This window comes from Erinaceus europaeus, chromosome 11 (assembly GCF_950295315.1).
Source record: "Erinaceus europaeus chromosome 11, mEriEur2.1, whole genome shotgun sequence".
Lineage (NCBI taxonomy): Eukaryota > Metazoa > Chordata > Mammalia > Eulipotyphla > Erinaceidae > Erinaceus > Erinaceus europaeus.
Window position 1 is genome coordinate 95,470,180 of NC_080172.1, and position 20,039 is coordinate 95,490,218.

A 20,039-nucleotide genomic window follows, 5' to 3' on the forward strand; every position below is an offset into this window, starting at 1 on the left:
AAAAGATGAATGAAATTAACACACTTGTCAGATGCATCAGATACACTAGCCAATGTATATTATTTTAATGAAGCAATCATTTTTTAATTTTTTAATTTATGATTAATAGTGGCTTACAAGATTGTAAGATTACAGGGTATGGTTCCGCACTGCACCCACCACCAAAGTACATGGAGGAATTTATTTATCTTAACCCTATCACTTGACTTCTCCAATTCATATTATTACCAGATATTTTCTTCAGAGAGTTCATAATCTATAATATTTGTAAAATACATTTTTCATAGCTTTTTTTTCCATCTTTACTAGATCATCAATAACACAGAAGCTTAAAAAGGAAACATTCAGGGGGGCAGGTGGTGTTGCACCTGGTTACACCCACATAATACACTACACAAGACCCAGGTACAAGCTCCCCAGTCCACACCTGCAGGGGGGAAAGTTTTGCAAGCAGTGAAGCAAGGCTACAGGTGTCTCTCTTTCTCCCTCTCTATCTCCCTCTTCCCTTTCGATATCTCTTTGTCTCTATAAGACAAAATAACAAACTTTTAAAAAGAAATATTCTGAGCTAATGGAGGAAATATGAGTGCTAACTGCCTATTTAAAGCTTACCTTTTTATATTCATTTCATTGAGGGGAAACAATAATTTACAAGATAATTGTCACATGAGTACAGTTTCCTACTTTCCCAAGATGGTATCCATACATCACACCCACCACTAACCAAAGTAGTCCTCCACCATCATGCACTGGGTTCCCTGCTTCCTCCTAACTTCTCTGCATCTCCACTCAGGGTCCCTGTCTCTGCTGCAACATAACATGGCTAGTCTAAGTTTCACCGTGTTTTCTCTTTTATAGCATACACAATCACAAATACATGTTTTCCTAAATACACCTAAAAACAATTCTAGTTATATTTAAATTTCTATTTTTCATTATCATTAATTTCATTTTTATTACCAGAGAACTGCTCGGCTCCGGTGTATCGTGGTGCAGGGGAACTGAACCTGGGACTCTGGTGCTTCTGGTAGGAAAGTCTTTTTGCATAACTAATGTGCTATCTTTCTAGCCCTACATTTCTGGTTAAAGGTTGCCAATGACTCCTTTGAAAATGACTGCTATTTGAAAGTAATACTCAGTGCAGTGGTTCTGGTCTATAACTCATGTAATGAGCCCAGCATAGAGTCTGTTGGACACCACGTCTCCTCCACTTCGCTTCAGACATCAGATGGGCTTAGGGTCCGTGACTGGAAAGTTCTCTGAGTAACATAACATGCTGAGTTGTAGATCTGCTTGTAGGACATTCTGTAGCAGAAGGAAAGGAGTAAGGAGACTCAAAACCATAACAAAGGGACTTTTCAAAGTTAACCCAATTAACAAATAATGTGATGATAATATTAACTATCGATTGTCTTTTTGAACCCTAAGACAGCAGGAACCTCACATCTCCACTATAGAGCCCCCTACTTCCCCCAGTCCTGGAACCCTTGGATAGGACCCACTTTCCCATATGCATCTCCCAATCCAAACCAATAATATTGCATCCTCCGATCACAACCTAACCAACGCAACGATTGCCACCTCAACATGCTTCACCTCAGACTGTATCCAGAGACTTCACGTGTGGAATGACAACCCTTCAGCTTCATTACTTGGGTGAGACCTTTCCTTTTATAGTACACTCTAATTTCATCTCAGGTAGTTCACTTTGTAACAAAGTCCCAAAACCTAGATATACACCAGTTTCTGTGAGAGAGAGCTTATGTGCACACGTATCCATAAACTACTGCAAAATATATACCTGAAAGCAGAAGTACACTAGAGTTTGCAGTGAGTACCTCCCTAACACTTCCTCTCCACTATTCCAAGCTTGGGATCCATGATTGCTCAACAAATTGTTTGGCTTCATATGTTAACTCTCTTTTCAATCACCAGGTTCCAGATGCCATCAGGATGCCGGCCAGGCTTCCCTGGATTGAAGACCCCACCAATGTGTCCTGGAGCTCAGCTTCCCCAGAGACCCACCCTACTGGGGAAAGAGAGAGGCAGTCTGGGAGTATGGACCGACCAGTCAACACCCATGTTCAGCGGGGAAGCAATTACAGAAGCCAGACCTTCTACCTTCTTCAACCCTCTATGACCCTGGGTCCATGCTCCCAGAGGGATAGAGAATGGGAAAGCTATCATGGGAGGGGGTGGGTTATGGGGATTGGGTGGTGGGGATTGTGTGGAGTTGTACCCCTCCTACCTTATGTTTTTTGTTCATTAATCCTTTCTTAAATAAAAAATTTTAAAAAAACCATGTCATGACAAAGGAACAGAGACCAACCAACCCAGCTCTATTGTGCTTTAGGTATAACCCTGAGCCTTTCAAAGCTGACATCTGGCCTCCGTTCAGCTATACTTGCTTGTCTGCCACTAACCTACCACCACCAAGATTTCTGAGAGTAACAACAAGCAAAACGCTGTGTTACACCTCCAGGTCATTCAGTTCAGTTTTCATATGAAGACCTCAGACATTCTGCATGTGGTAAAGGAAATACTACTATGGTGTCCCAGTGAAAAAACAGGTAATTGACACTGAATCTTAGAACTTCTCCTGTTTGGGGCTCTTTACACTTAAATCTGAGTTAATAATTTTAATTTCTTTCCTTTCACTGATATAAATTTTATGGTACTTATGTAATTATTATTTTCCAAAACACATCATTCCAAAACATACTGATTGCATTAGCTAAGCAGTTCACTTCAGACTCTGCAAGAGTAACAACATACTTTTGCTTTAAATAATCCATTATCAATGATTTGGATATGATTTCAAGATTTAAAAAAAACTATAAGGACAAACTCAGATAATAAGTCCAATACTACTTAAGGAGTACCTTTTATAATTGAAAATGAAATGCAATTTTTGGTACAGAAATGCACTTTGTCTGAACTACATAAATGTCTTTCATGAGATATGGACTCCAACAGATGAAGAGGAGTCAATAAAATCAAATAAAATCAAAAACAAATTTCTTTGCTGTAATTGAGGTTTCACCACTCCAGACCAACTTTTTCAGACAGAGAGAGAGATGGATAGAGGAAAAATCACTGCAGCATCAAAGGACCCCCTACCATTCTACCCTCCCCCCAGTGTAATAGGGACAAGGCTTGAAGCTGGGCTATGTTCATGGCAAAGCAAGTGAGTTCCCAGGTAAGCTATCTTGCTGACCCTCAGCTTTTCAGTAATTGAAAGTGACTTCGTTTAGAAACCATGCTGTCCAGTCTTCCAATTATAGCAGGGCCACTATGAGAAATTCTTGGTCATCCAAAAATTTTGGTTCAATAGCAAATATTTGTTGGTATGCTTCTAATTCTGCTTCTAAAAACCCCTTCTGTTTCATTTGGTCTAATCCACTGTATTCTATTTACATAACCACTGTTAACTAAGCACCACCCTCCCTCCAGGGCATTGGTGGTTCAGTGGTAGAATTCTCGCCTGCTCTGCCCCCTCTCTTGTCACACCCTGATTTTCACCAGTCACTTTTCTCTCCACCCTCTCTACATCACATCCTGTTTACACCCTACTTGGCAGGTATATTAGTTTTAGTTTAGCTTAGTTTGGCTTAGATTATGCTGTGTTCCACATGAATAAAGACTGATCTGCGTACCACTCAGCCATGAGTCCCTGGTCGTCTGACTCCCGCCCGCAAAGCTAGCCCGGCAAATATTCATTTAAAAAAAATATCTTTATGGGAGCTGGTGCAGTGGTGCACCTGGTTGAACACACATGTTACAGTACACAAGGACCCAGGTTCGACCTCCAGACCCCACCTGTAGGGGAAAAGATTTGCAAGTGGTGAAGCAGTGTTACAGGTGTCTGTCTCTCTCCCTCTCTATCTCCCTTACCCTCTCAATTTCTGACTATCTTTATCCACTAATTAAATAAATATAATTTAAAAGTTTTAAATGTATATATAAATGTGGCAAAGGGTAGATAGCATAATGGTTATATAGCCTGAGGCTCCAAAGACCAAGGTAACATTTTCCACACCACCATAGGCCAAAGCTGAGCAGAGCTCTGGTAAAAAAAAAAAAAAAAAAAGTGGGATCCCTAAACCCCTTATGTAAGACATGAATTGCAATGGAAAGTAAACAACAGCTAATTAACTACTTAGGTTCAAATTCTAAGACTGGGGGTCAGGTTAAGTGCACACAGTGCAAAACACAAAGACCAGCTCAGGGAGTCGGGCGGTGGCACAGTGGGTGAAGCGCACGTGGTGCAAAGCGCAGGGACCGGCGTAAGGATCCCGGTTCGAGCCCCTGGCTCCCCACCTGCAGGGGAGTCGCTTCACGGGCGGTGAAGCAGGTCTGCAGGTGTCTATCTTTCTCTCCCCTCTCTCTCTGTCTTCCCCTCCACTCTCCATTTCTCTCTGTCCTATCCAACAACAAAGCAACGTCAACAATGGCAATAATAACTGCAACAAGGCTGCAACAACTAGGGCAACAAAAAGGGGGAAAAATGGCCTCCAGGAGCGGTGGATTCATGGTGCAGGCACCGAGCCCAGCAATAAAAAAAAAAGGAACAAAAAAAGAAAAAAAAAAAAAAAAAGACCAGCTCAAGGATCCCGGTTCCAGCCTCCAGCTCCCCACCTGCAGGGGGCTCACCTCACAAGCAGTGAATCAGGTGTGCAGGTGTCTATCTTTCTCTCCCCCTCTCTGCCTTCCCCTCCCCTCTCAATTTCTCTCTGTCCTATCCAACAACAATAGCAACAACAGAAAAAAAAAAAAAGATGACCACCAGGGGAAGTGGATTCATACAGGCACCGAGCCCACACGATAACCCTGGAGGCCAAAAAAAAAAAAACCAAAAAACAATCTAAGACTCTTCACATGGCATAAATAAATAAATAAAAATAAATGAATGAACTGGTGAATAAATGCAAGTGCTGTGTGAGATTGTGACCAAGGTTTGTATTCAATATATCCATTCACCTATAAATTACCAGAATCTGGCATAGTAAATGGTATGTAGCAGTCCCAGAGTAAGTTTTGTCAAATTTACTCTTCTTGCAAGCTAGGATAAAAGTTTAAGCAACCATTATTGTCATAGAGCATGTTGAAAAGTATCATGTGTTAAAAATTTCAAACCCTATTTTATTAGTTTTTATTGCTTTTTCCTTTCTTTTTTCTACCAAAATATTTCTCAATATTTTGAGCAATAATGAACTAACCAATAGCTAGTTAATAACTAATAATAGTTAATAAATAACTAACCAATAGTTACAATTGGTAATGCTGTGGATAGAACCAATGGGACCCCTCATATTACAGTCCCATGCACTACCACTGCGCTATCTCCCCAGAAAAGATTTATTTGAGAGAGAAATAGAACCAGAGCATGACTCAAGCACATGCTGTGCTGAAGGTCAAATACAGAGCCTCATACTTCCTAGTTTTGCACTCTTCCACTGCACCACCCTCAAGGACTTAAAGCCCTAAGTCCAAGTGTCTCTAGCAGCCGCCTCCTAGAATATCTAGCTAATATAGTTAACTCTGTTTATGGGAAGAATCAGATATGACTCTATGTAACTCTTCTTGGAATAGCAGCCTAATTTTTGAAGTCTTCTGAAATAACACTGTCTGAACACAAACCTAGCAATTTCTAAGAGAAACTTAGTAAGGAAAATTCCTTTTTCTGGTGGTTTCTATGTGACTCTCTATTTGAGCTACTATTCCACATTCCAGGGAATTATATACATATACATTCCAGGGAATACCAGTGACTGCAATAGTTGTCATGCCCTCATTTCCTTCTATTTCCTTTTGTTCCTCTGTCTTTCCCATGTCTGAAAGTGTGGTGGAAGACTACTGTTCAAATTTGGGAGCACAAATGATCAGAGTCAAGGTGAAATACCTGGGTAGGAAGAAGCATCAATGCAGAATGCCAAAGCACAGTAGAATGGAAGGAGCCATCACAGCACTGGATGTAAAGCAGACCTAGGACCACAGAAAGTCACAAGAGATGGGCATAGATAAATCAGCCCCAGAAGCTAGACACAAAGCAAAATCAAAAAAGAAAATGACAGCATGCAAGTGGTAGGAGAAATGCAAGAGAGCAAGAAAAAGAGAATTTGTTTTGATGACCCCTGTGATACCACTGACCAGAAAGTCTGACCTTGCTGTGAATGAAATGATCTCCTCAGGATAAAGTCCTGGTCTTCATCTGCATAGAGGAAGTTTCATAAGCAGTGGAGCAGTGCTGTGGGTATCTCTTTCTCTCTGTCTCTCTCTCCCCCCCCCATCTTCTATCAAAGAAAACAGAAGCCCAGCTATAGCCCTGGTAGCGAGAGGAGACAGAGAGAGAGAGAGAGAAAGAGCTTAATTAAATCTGTATTGTCTGATATAAGCTGTCTATATTTCTCATTTGTAGCACTCACTGAATTTGGCTATTTTACTTATTTATTTTGCTGCCAGAATTATTGCTGGGACTCAGTGCCTAAGTACCAAATACACTGCTTCCTGTAGCCAGCTCCCCAACCCCTTATTTTAACTTTTTATTATTATGACAGAGAGAAATAGACTGAAAGAGGCCGAGAGAGAGAGACAGAGATCCCTGCAACCTTGTCCAGCTGTCATGAAGCTTCCCTCCTTCTGGTGAGGGCTGGAGGCTCAACCTGGGTCCTTGGCACATGGTAACTTGAACACTTTACCAGCTGCACTAAGGCTGACCCCCACATTTGGCTATTATCTATTATTCCTACAGTATTTAAGCTGCTAGTCTTGTTTACCTCCGTATGTCCAGTAAAAAGCACTGCAAATGATCTATACTATATATTCAATACATATTTGCTGCACAAATTAATGCGTTAAATAACAAATAGAAAAATGAAAGAAAAAAAACAAAAAGGAGTGATGTGACAGAAGTGATTTTTTTTATTTTCTTCTTTAAAAAAAAAGTTGGTTGAATTTGTCTGAAATAAGTACCTTGCATAATTACAAAAACAGATAAAATGAGTGGAAGAAATCTATTTCTAAAACATGAGACATTGTGTGATTACATTCATATGAGATGTCCTAGATAGACAATAGAAAAGACAGATTAGTTGCTGCCTGTGGCTGGGGACTGAGATGGGAATGAGGAGTGAATGCTAAAGAGATGTCTTGTTAGTATGATAAAATGTTCTAAAATTAGATTACAAAGAGATTGATACAACTCTGTAAAGATGCTGGAAAAAAAACACTGAACTGTATACATTTTAAGCAAAATTCTATGGAATATAGACTATACCTCCAGAAATTTGTTCAAAATATCTTAAATATTAGTTGAATTTACTTCATTTTAAAATTTTAATTTAAGCTCCCAAACAACTTCATAGTTGTATCTCTGTATATACCCTTTAAATTATTTTTCTCTCTCACATATTATCTTCAACTAAAGATAACAGACACAAGTTTATCACAAAGTGTGAGACCATTCACATAAGATAAGTATCTCAACACATAAACTACACTACATAATATAAAAACTTTTTTCTGGATTTTTTTGTATTATTGTTGTTCTTTCTCCCAAATACACACACATACAAACTGTCAGTAATTAAACATAATAAATCTAGTATGTATTGGAGTACAAGCAGCATTCCACAATAAATAAATTTGAAGTGACTGGGACCACTATTTCTTCTTCCTTTCTTTAATTTACACATATCTCAATATCATCTTCTAAATCATATATCCTCATCACAAAGAAACAACTGTCCAACCACTGAGCTAAATTCCTCATGTTCTATAAAAGGAGGGAGAGATTCAGTGGGGCAGTAGCTCAGCGGGTTAAGAGCACGTGGTGCAAAGCGCAAGGACAGGCGAAATGATCCCAGTTCCAGCACCCGGCTCCCCACCTGCAGGGGAGTCGCTTCACAAGTGGTGAAGCAAGTCTGCAGGTGTCTGTCTTTCTTTCCCCCTTCTGTCTTCCCCTCCTCTCTCCATTTCTCTGTCCTATCTCACAATGACAACATCAATAACAACAATAATAATAATAACTACAACAACAATGAAAAACAACAAGGGCAACAAAAGGGAAAATAAATTTTAGAAAGAGGGAGAAATTCTGGGGAAATACCATGGTAGTTATGCAAAAGTCTTTCGTGCCTGAAGCTCTGAGGTCCACAGGTTCAGTTCCCACCTGCAGGGGAGTCGCTTCACAAGCGGTGAAGCAGGTCTGCAGGTGTCTATCTTTCTCTCCCCCTCTCTGTCTTCCCCTCCTCTCTCGATTTCTCTCTGTCCTACCCAACAACGACATCAATAACAACAATAATAACTACAACAATAAAACAAAAAGGGCAACAAAAGGGAATAAATAAATAAAAATTTATAAAAGTAAATACTTTTAAATAAGTAAGCTCCTCATGATGCTTTTTGTAAGATGAAAATAGATTTTTCTCCTATAAGTAAGACATCTCAGAATTGATGGGAAAAACTTCCCTGACCACCTGTCATTTTTCCTTCAGAGACTCCATCCTATTTATGACAACACTATTATATGTTCAAGTTTATTTGACAGGGAGTAGGGTAAAGGGTTTTTGAAATTTCAACTCAGCAATATATCTATGAGTTGAGTTGTCCTAACATAGGTTCACAGAGGTTTGAAACACAATAATATCCAACCCATTAATAGAAAAGCTATCATAAACTCAAATATGATATATGTACAGTAATAAACTCTGCTTAACCTCCTATAATGACACAAAAGAGAAAAGCATGAAATAGAGAGTAAGGGGAAGCCTAAATTTCAGAGAATTCATACATACTCCAAAACGTTGCTTCAGAGTTGGGGGAAGGCAGCTAAACAATCATTCTTTCAAATATTATTCACAGATGGAATCATTTAAAATGACAGCAAAACAACAAAAATTCTGAAAATAAAAAAGCAGTGGAACCTCTGGCCCTACATTAAAATAGAAGGTGGAGTGTGTTAGATATCCAGGATCCTCTGTCATTTCTAATTTGACAGAACTGTGGAAAGGCACATTTTCTCCACATTTCTTTTTTTTTTTCCTCTGAAATCTGAATGTCTGTCTTGCCTCTTGATATTATTGCAATGGTCAGAACACTAATGTTCGTGAAAATTTAAAAAAAAAGAAAAGAGTATTACATGAATCCAATCACAAAGAAGACTGAAACAAACATAAACCAGTGGGACTACATCACATTGAAAAGCTTCTGCACAAAAAAGATACCACCACCCAAACAAAGAGGCCCCTTACAGAATGAGAGAAGAACTTTATGCACCATACATCAGACAAGGGGCTTATAACCAAAATATATAAAGAGCTCACCAAGCTCGGCAAGAAGAAAACAAAAGATCCCACCCAAAAGTGGGGAGAGAATATGAACAGAACAGTCACAACGGACAAGATCCAAAAGGTCAACAAACACATGAAAAAATGTTCCAAGTCATTGATTGTCAGAGAAATGCAAATAAAGGCAACAATGAGATACCACTTCGCTCCTGTGAGAAAGTCATACATCAGAAAAAGTACCAGCAACAAATGCTGGAGAAGTTGTGCAAAGAAACCCTCCTGCACTGCTGGTGGGAATGTAAATTAGTCCAAGCCCTGTGGAAAGCAGTTTTCAGAAACAGTATATATGCATACCTAAATACCTTGAAAACACACACATGCACATATACACACAGCTATACAAAGTGAATATGCAAAACAAACCATTGCTGACTCAAGGTAATGAGTATCCAAGTGTTCATATTGCTTCCTCTCGATCTATTGGGATATTTGGAAACTTTTAATATAAAGTTAATTAAAAAATCATGTTATGCATAATGTAATATAACCACATGTGACATAATATAATTCTATTTAAAGTTATCTAATTAGCAAACCCAGAGCTGATAATTGTCTTTCCAGTACCAGATGAGTAACAGTTAATTGGGACTGGAAAAGCCACAAAAGCCTCCTGAGAATGCATGCTTCCTCATCCTGCACATTGCTTCACATAAGCTCTTTGTATTCTCCTTTCATTGATTTCCTAGTTCCTGTGATGTATTTCAGTTGCCTTCCTCTCCACCCTCAGTTGTTACTATTTTTTCTACCTACTCCATCCTATGTAGTCCTTGTCTCCCCAGAAATGAGAATAGAGCATAGAGTAATCAGCAACTAACTTTCTGATTATGGCAGAACTCACACTTAACGCTTATCTGATTCTAGAGTTCAAGCTACTATTCTGTGCCAGCTCACAAGGTTAGTTATTCTCTAACCAAATGTACAGAACTGAGGGACTCTGCCTGGATTCTTTGTATTATGCCTCAGGTTTTGTTTTTTTTCTCAAGTTCAGTCTTGTCCTCATTTCCTTACTATTACACACAGATCCCCAGTCAACTTTTTTCTCCCTGTGATAATTGCCATTATGCACTCTCTGTCCCCAAGGTTCCTTTAATTTTCTCTGCCCTTGAAAATATGTACAAGGGAAATTTATAATAGTCTGATTTTAATGTGTTAATTTATGATCATAATGGAGAAACAGCAGGGATAACAAAGAAAATGGAACAAATGTAGAAAAATTGTATCAAGATTAACTACATGAAGCTGCCAATATTCATTGTTTTTACCTATAAAAGAAGTAATTTCACATGGACATATGAAATGTTCTAAATCTTTTCTGAGGGATTAACAACAAAAAAAACCTGTGCTTTTACATCAAACACGTCCTTTCATCTAATCTTACCTGTAACATACAATTGTATTTAAGAGAGAAAGAAAGAGGGAAGGAAGGGAGGGAGGGAGGGAGATATTTTATTTATTTATTTTAATAGAGATAGAGTGAAATTGAGAGAGGAAAAGAAGAGAGGGAGAAAGAAAGAGAGACACCTGCAGACTTAGGTCACCACTCAGAGCCCTGTGTCCTTGTGCATGTTAATGTGTTCACTTAACCAGGTGCTCCACCACCTAGCCCCCTCTCCATATCTCTGTCTATCTATTACAGTTACTACAGTTACAAGGCAGTTGTCTACAAGAAGCCAGCAAACAGGCTACTGGTAAATCCTGAAAACTTCCCAGCCTCCAGGCCATGAAAGGCTAGTATTTACGGTTATTTTTACTACAGCAGCCCAAAATGATTAAGACAGAGGATTTCCAGAGTGAGCAATGTTCAATCATACAAATTATTTCACACAACAAGCACATTTCATCAAAATAACTTCTGTTAATAGTTTGGGAAGGTCTCTTGCTGGGGCTTCTTTCTATACAGTCTTTTGATGGTTTCCTAGTAAGGGCAATACTTTGACACAGAAAGTGTTAAAAAAAAAAAAAGTGATTTGGGTCTTTGCAAAATACAATAATGTTTTTTAAAAGACTTGTTAACATAAGAATGACTCCTTCATTTTGGATAGTACTAATTCTGGGAGAAAGCGCAAATAGTGCTACATAAGAACTCAGATTTCTCAATATCTTAAGCTACTATTGATCAGTAGCATTCCCAAAGAGCAATTTTACATCGTTCATTATAAAGTGATTTCTCTTCTTAGAAAAACTGTGCTTTTTGAAAACATCAAGGCAAAAACAATTCATTTAACTTTGCTTTTTTTAGTCAACGTCTACAAGCCCTCATAGTCAATGAATTCCCCTGGCCATCCATTAACCATCTTTCTAGGCTGCTCACTGGCCTTTAGTGCCCCATGTAATACTGCAGCACTTTAAGTCTTACATGAAATGTTTTTGTTATTTTGCACCTTTGCTCTTTCTGTCATTTTTAAACTCTGAACTTTCTGTCATTTTTAAACTCTGAACATTTTTAAACTCTAATTTCTCAGCTTCTCCTTTGAACTTGATGTGTATTATGTGCCTTTTGTGCCCTTAATTACTTTTTGCACTTTGGGGTTGATCCATGCTGGTCTTCTATTCTGACTATATTGATTGCTGTATCCATATAAGTCTTCTGCCATCTAAGAATACTGTTTTTCTTGAAATTATTTCCTTTCCTTCCAGTGCTGAAAACCACTATTTATTTCTATTAGTTCTATCCAGGAAATCTCAGGACATTCATTGTTGTGACAACCAAGATCTATTATGCAAACTCACAATTATTTCTCTTTTAAAATTAGTTCTTTATATTCAAATTTGAAAAAGAAACTGCATTATCAAAAGCTAGAAAATATGTTTCTGACAAGATCAAAAAGGACACATTCAGGAGAATACTGGGGAAGAAAGGAAAACATAAGAGTTTATAAAACTTATGAAAAGGCACTAGGAAAAGATAGAAACATACTGGGGGCATGGATTGACCTGCCAACGACCATATCCATCAGAGAAACAATTACAAAAGCTAGACCTTCCACATTATGCTCCGCATAAAGAATTTTGGTCCATACTCCCAGAGGGATAAATGTTAGGGGAATATGACCACATAACTGAACTACAATTCCATCAGGACCTTGAGAAGGAAGAGTTAAAAAAAAAAAAAGTGAAGGAGACTCAAAAGTAGTAGGTGTGACTTAGAAAAGAAGGGAGGGCAAGACCATAGAAAAAAAATGGGTAAACATATATATAAATATATATAGATAGTTATAGAAATAATACTCAACCCATATCTATGATTTTGGGAGAACTACTGCAGTTTCCAATGGAGGGAATGGGGACAGAGAAATCTGGTGGTGGGGAAAGTATGGAATTATACCCATTATTTTATAATTTGGATATTAATATTAAATCACTAATAAAAATAAAAAATATGAGAGGGCTGGGAGCCTTATCTTGCAATTACTTCTTGAATGTCTTCTCTAGAAAAACACTGGTAAGAGCCCACAGACATATCCCGAGACCCTACCCAAACAGGATTCAATGAATAGAGTTTGAAGAGAAGTCATATACTTAACCCACTTGTCAAAAGGTTGGACATTTGAAATGGGGAGGTAGCATAATGGTTATACAAAATTTTTTATGCCTGAGGCATCAAAAGTCACAGGTTCATTTCCCAGCAACACCATAAAGCAGAGTTGAACAATAATCTTACATATATCTATATCTATATATATACATATATATATAGATATAGATATATGTATTCTAAATCAGCATATCCTAGAAATTTGTTAGAACTGGAGTTCTCAGATCTTACCACAGAACTAATATGTCACAAATTTGGGGGATGAGGTCCCCAAACTGATTCTGAAAATCTTTGAAAGTTAATTGGTCAATGAATAAATTCCCTGCCAGTTCTAAAACAACAGATATCAGACTTTGACCTTTCTCAGCTTTCTCAAAGAAGTTTGCTATCCAGACTTTTGTGGACTAAAAATATAAGCTCTGCAATTACATTTCTTGGATTTAAATTTCAACTCTTACATTTAATTGCTGTATTATCTTACTGAGCTATTTGAGTTGTCTGTTTCAGGTTCTCATCTACTAATTATAACAACACCTAGTCTCATGTAGCTATGAAGATTAAATAACTTTTATATATGTAACTCACTTATATAGTGCCTAAAGTGTAGTATCTTAGGCCATGACTCAAGTCACTACCCTACTAATGAAAATTTCCCTGATACAAAATATCTACCTCCTACCATTATATAGTCTACTCCATGGCTTAGTTTTCTCCTTTGCAACTACTACACTGTAACAGAATCTGTATTTCACTTACTACTTTCTTATCTACCTCACTAGGACACAAGCTCTAATTCAAGAAATTTTACCCATTATGCTAAAAACTGTAACCCCAGTGCCTAGTACAAGGACGGAGTTAAAAATTGTTGATGGAATAAATTAGTAAATGTTCATTATACTCAATCTTAAAAAAACAATAATGGGGGGGTCAGGCGGTAGTTCAGCGAGTTAAGCGCATGTGGTGCAAAGCGCAAGGAACAGCGTAAGGATTCGGGTTCTAGCCCCCGGCTCCCCACCTGCAGGGGAGTCGCTTCACAGGAGGTGAAGCAGGTCTGCAGGTGTCTTTCTCTCCCCCTCTCTGTCTTCCCCTCCTCTTTCCATTTCTCTCTGTCCTATCCAACAACGAACGACATCAACAACAATAATAATATCCACAACAAGGCTACAACAAAAAGGGGAAAAGGTGGCCTCCGAGAGTAGTGGATTCATAGTGCAGGCACCGAGCACCAGCAATAGCCCTGGAGGCAAAAAATAAAATTAAATAATTAAATAATTAAAATAATAATAATAATAGGGGCTGGGCAGTAGCACACTGGGTTAAGTGTACATGGTACAAAGCGCAAGGATCCTGGTTCGAGCCCCTAGCTCCCCACCTGCAGTAGGATCGCTTCACAAGTGATGAAGCAGGTCAGCACATGTCTATCTTTCTCTCCCCCTCTCTGTCTTCCCCTCCTCTCTCAATTTCTCTCTGTCCTATCCAACAACAACATCAATGGTAACAATAGAAATAATGACAAAGGCAACAAAATGGGAAAAAATGGACTCCAGGAGCAGTGGAATCATAGTGCAGGCACGGAGTCCCAGCGATAACCCTGGATGTTGTAATAATAATAATGTTTTTTTTTAATTTGAGTAATAAGTCTTAATGTTATTATCAGCACTCCCAGTTTTTCCTCATTGAAATCTACTAGTTTATGCTTCATCTTTGTGTGCCAAATTATATTCCCATCTCCTTAAATTATACTTTTAAGTAAATTCTGTTGGACACTTAACATCTTTCTAGCTATCTTCAGCCTTTTTTTTTTCTTTCCTCCAGGGTTATTGCTGGGCTCGGTGCCTGCACCATTAATCCACCGCTCCTGGAGGCCATTTTTTTCCCCTTTTGTTGCCCTTGTTGTTGTAGCCTCGTTGTGGTTATTATTATGACCATTGCTGATGTTGTTCGTTGTTGGATAGGACAGAGAGAAATGGAGAGAGGAGGGGATGACAGAGAAGGGGGGAGAAAGACACCTGCAGACCTGCTTCACCGCCTGTGAAGCGACTCCCCTGCAGATGGGGAGCTGGGGGCTGGAACCAGGATCCTTACTCGGTCCTTGCGCTTTGCGCCACGTGTGCTTAACCCACTGCACCATCGCCCACCCCCTCTTCAGCCCATTTTAAGCCCTGCTCAAGTTCTTCCTCTTCTTTAATATTCCCTGAGGATGCTAATGATTCTAGTTCTCTAGCTTTCTGAAGAAATACAGGGTTTCCTGTCTGCTCTATACAACCTAACAATTATCTTGTCAATGGAGTGAGTAGTTTCTAAGAAAGTCACTGAAAAAACTCTTGCCTCATTTATGCAACAAGCATTTTGTGAAACACTAGAATGGAATCCAGAAGGAACAATAGGAAGATTTACCATTACTTAGCTATGCTGCTCTCAAAGTAAAAATAGTGCAATGCATTTTGCACATTTTACACACATCAGTCTAGCTTTGACAACATTATCTCAAAGATTATTTCCTTACTCTTGACTTTTTTCAAAATATCCTCAGATAAAGTATGCAGAAACTATTCTTGAAGTGAAAAAATTAGTAAATCATGAAAGTCATAGGGAAGCAGATAATGGCCCAAGAAGTTATTGAGTTCCATTATGACAAATAAATGGCTCTTTGCATGTTTTTCTGTCAACAGGATCTGTCTGAGAGAGGTTCACATTTATCCCCAATGCAATTCTCTAGGCAGAGGTTATCAGAGGACAAAGATGACCGACCAACACGGGAATGCTTATTGCTATCCTAACCTACACTGATCATATTATTTTCTAGAATCAAAGGAAACCAAGAAATTCAAAGTGACCTGTCCAGATACCTACATGGCTACCCCCACCCAGAACTCTCTCCATTTGATCCCTCTTGCCTCATTTCTGAAATTCAGGATTTAAATTTTGACTTGAAAGCAATCAAAATACAAGTAGCAAGCCTTTGGCAGAGAGTTTTCATATTAATGCTTATGAATATAACGATGAAATGAAAAATGACAGCTTCGAGCTGAGTGATAGACAGGCCTGGCTAGTCTGTTATTTTTCAGTTGGGATTGTTTACTTAAGCCTAGAATGTGTCCTGACTAGAAATAGGCAAAACTGATTTAATTTCACTGTCCTAGAAAAAGAAAAGAGAAACTGACTTAATTAGTATATATATCCATAATAAGTAGTGGGCTAAAATTCATCCTTGAAATCACTCATACTACTGGAAAAATATTTTAAAGATGACCTCTCATTATTAGAAAAGTGTGATTTTCAACATAACCTAGTGACTAAATTTAAATTATATGAAAACATACATAATTGAGGAGAGAGGTATAAGGAAATAAACTTTTTTCCTTTTTTTATTTATTGATTTTTTTTTTATTTTTACCAGAGCACTTCTTAGCTCTGGTTTATAGAGGGTGAAGAGGTGGGGGATGAATTTAGGAAGTCAAGAGCTTTAGGCATAAGTCTTTTGGCATAATCATTCTGCTTTACCCCCATCCTTAAACATCTACTTTAATATACAAAGTGACCAGCTTCCTACCATAGAAATTAAACCTACATTATAGAATTTCAGTTTTCCAGAGCTTCTTTCTAAAGCAGTTGCCAGCTATTACAGTCACTTTTTTTTTATTTAAGAAAGGATTAATTAACAAAACCATAGGGTAGGAGGGGTACAATTCCACACAATTCCCACCACCCAATCTCCATTTCCCACCCCCTCCCCTGATAGCTTTCCCATTCTCTATCCCTCTGGGAGCATGGACCCAGGGTTATTGTGGGTTGCAGAAGGTAGAAGGTCTGGCTTCTGTAATTGCTTCCCCGCTGAACATGGGCGTTGACTGTTTTAACTCCTTTGGGATGAAAATGACTTGTCAAATGTCACCAAGTCAACTGATAATTCCATCATGATTAGTGATCATTTTTAAGTATACAATTGAAGCTGCTTTTAGGGAGGGAAAAAAAATATTGTCTAACAGAAACTGCTTCTGGTACTCTCTGAATTACCCAGTGAAACCAGGATGAAATGGACAGCTCTGTCACTTCATGAATTAATCCATTTTAGCAAAAATATTAGTTTAGGTTAATAGTTACAAAGGGCCAGCAATTGGTCATATGACTGTTCTTTCACTCTGAGGAGGTGAACCTGACTCATATTTAAAAGTAGAATGAAGAAAATAGCAAACACATTTCTCTTCATCTCTTCAGTATATGGAGGGGTTGGGCTAAGGAGGGAGGGCAGGAGAGAAAGAAGGAAAGAAGCTGGAACTGTAAAAAAAAAAATAGGGAGTCGGGCAGTAGCACAGCAGGTTAAGCACAGGTGCCACCAAGCACAAGGACAAATAAGGATCCCGGTTTGAGCTCCCGGCTCCCTATCTACAGGGGAGTCACTTCACAGGCAGTGATGCAGGTCTGCAGGTGTCTATCTTCCTCCCCCCCACCCCCTGTCTTCCCTTCCTCTCTCCATTTCTCTCTGTGCTATCCAACAACAACAACATCAACAATAATAACTACAACAATAAAATAACAAGGGCAACAAAAGGGAATAAACACTTTAAATATATTTTAAATAAAATAACAGGGGAAGTTTAACAATTCTCTCAGTATCTGGAGGCTGGACAGCATACTCTAAGCTACACCTGAGGAAGATAGATCGATATTGGGGCAGCTTGGAATGTTCCTACTCATGACCACAGAATGTGAGCTCAGATCTACAGGGATGCAGAGGTCACATAGGCTCCTAAGCTGAATATGGGCCCCAGCTCACATCAAATCAGTGGGGTTTATAGTCAACAATGTTTATATACCTTTCCCATATTAGGGAGCTACTCTCTTCCCTGATCCAGTGTTCTGGTCCTTTTCTAGCCATGACATTATCTCACCAAACAATAACTTGGATCCACTTACATAACAGATTTCAAGCTCAGGCAATAAATAAATAAATACTAGTAGAGCCACAAGCCCTTTGGGATATAACTAAAATATGCCTACTAGCTATCTACAAAATGGAGACAGCCCACCCCCAACTCATCTGTACTATTCCAGCCTTTAGGTTCATGATTAATCAACAACTTGTTTGGCCTTGTATGTTCACTCTCTTTTCAGCCACCAGGTTCCAGATGCTACCATGATGCCAACCAGATTTCTCTGGAGAGACAACCCCACTAATGTGTCCTAGAACTCCGCTTTCCCAGAGCCCCACCCTACTAGGGAAAGAGAGAGGGGAGCTGGCAGTATGGATCAACCTGTCAACACCCATGTTCAGCAGGGAAGCATTTACAGAAGCCAGACCTTCCACCTTCTGCATCCCACAATGACCTTGGGTCCATACTCCCAGAGGGTTAAAGAATAGGAAAGCTGTCAGGGGAGGGGATGTGATACAGAGATCTGGTGGTGGGAATTGTGTGGAGTTGTACCCCTCTTATCCTATGGTTTTGTCAATGCTTCATTTTTATAAATAAAAGAAAATTAATAAGAGTTTCTGTCTCAAATACTATTCTTCATCATCATCTAGCCAGAAATCTGTGCTAGCTAAGTTACAGATTAGAATAATTCTCACCTCCACCTCTACTATCATTTGTAATTATTGTTATTTCAAGAATTAATAAAGGGCCAGAAAAATAGCACAATAGTCATACAAGAAGACCTTCATGACTGGGGCTCTAAAGTCCAAAGTCCTAAATTCAGTCCCTGGCACCAGCATAAGCCAAAGTTGAGCACTGCTCTGATAAAAAGGAAAAAACAAACTTCATGAATTGGGTCAAAACTAGACTGAAACCAAGAATTCTGATCATAGATATAAAGAACACATAGAATGCACCATTAGCTATTGGTATGCTTCTAAAAATCCCTTCTGTTTCATTAGTTTAATCCCCCCTGCTTAACACTATTCTATTTACATAACACTGTATTCTATTTACATAACCTCTGTTAACAAGCACCACCCTCCCTCCAGGGCATTGGTGGTTCAGTGGTAGAATTCTTGCCTGCTCTGCCCCCTCTCCTTGTCATACCCTGATTTTCACCAGTCACTTTTCTCTCCACTCTCTCTATGTCACATCCTGTTTACACCCTACTTGGCAAGTATATTATTTTAGCTTTTAGTTTTAGTTTAGCTTAGCTTGGTATAGATTGCGCTGCATCCTGCATGAATAAAGAGATACTGCGTACAGCTCAACCATGAGTCCCTGGTCATCTGTTACCCGCCCGTGAAGCCAGCCCGTCGAAAACAACAATTAGCTGCTTATGTTCTGGATAAAACTTCCAGTCAGAAAAGTTTGGGGGGCAGGGAGAGGGGTGATTGCTAGAAGCTAAAGTTACAGTCTTACAAAGAAAGGGGAAGAAGGGCATATCTGACATATTTTTAAAAAGCAGAAATATTATTTTGATCAAAAACAACAGCAAGTCTGTCCATCTGCCTATCGTCAATCTTGAGTTGTGCCCAGAAGTTACTGACAGTAGGTGACCATGTGGGCATCACACTAAAATAGAATTTCCATCATCAGGAAGAGACAAGATGAAAGGAAATAAAATTATTAACTATTTCTGAATCAATTTCTGGGTTAGCATGATGTATATAAATAATTATGTATGTGTCTTAGTTGTAACAATAAAACTTTATTCATTTATTCATTTATTCACTCACTAAGCATTTTCTATGTGTTTTTTAAAAGTCAACTTTTGCACAATAACTAGTATGGATACAAAGAATAAATCTCATCTTTCAGGAATTTCATTTCATGAAAGAGAGAGAAAAGTAAAACAAATATAACACAATAAGAGGACAACTAAGGTATACACATGGGAATCCAAAGAAAGAAGTAATTAGGGAGTTGGGCTGTAGCGCAGTGGGTTAAGCGCAGGTGGCGCAAAGCACAAGGACCGGCATAAGGATCCCGGTTCAAGCCCGGGCTCCCCACCTGCAGGGGAGTCACTTCACAGGTGGTGAAGCAGGTCTGCAGGTGTCTGTCTTTCTCTCCTCCTCTCTGTCTTCCCCTCCTCTCTCCATTTCTCTCTGTCCTATCCAACAACGACGACAACAACAATAATAATAACTACAACAATAAAACAAGGGCAACAAAAGGGAATAAATAAAATTAAATTAAATTAAAATTTTAAAAAAGTATTAAAAAAAAAAGAAAGAAAGA

At 38.7% G+C, this 20,039-nt stretch overlaps 1 long non-coding RNA gene across 1 annotated transcript in view; it reads left to right on the forward strand.

Annotated features, from left to right (window-relative positions):
* LOC132541431 (uncharacterized) overlaps positions 1–20,039 on the forward strand; it is a 610,114-nt gene that overhangs the window by 437,289 nt on the left and 152,786 nt on the right. The window lies entirely within an intron of this gene.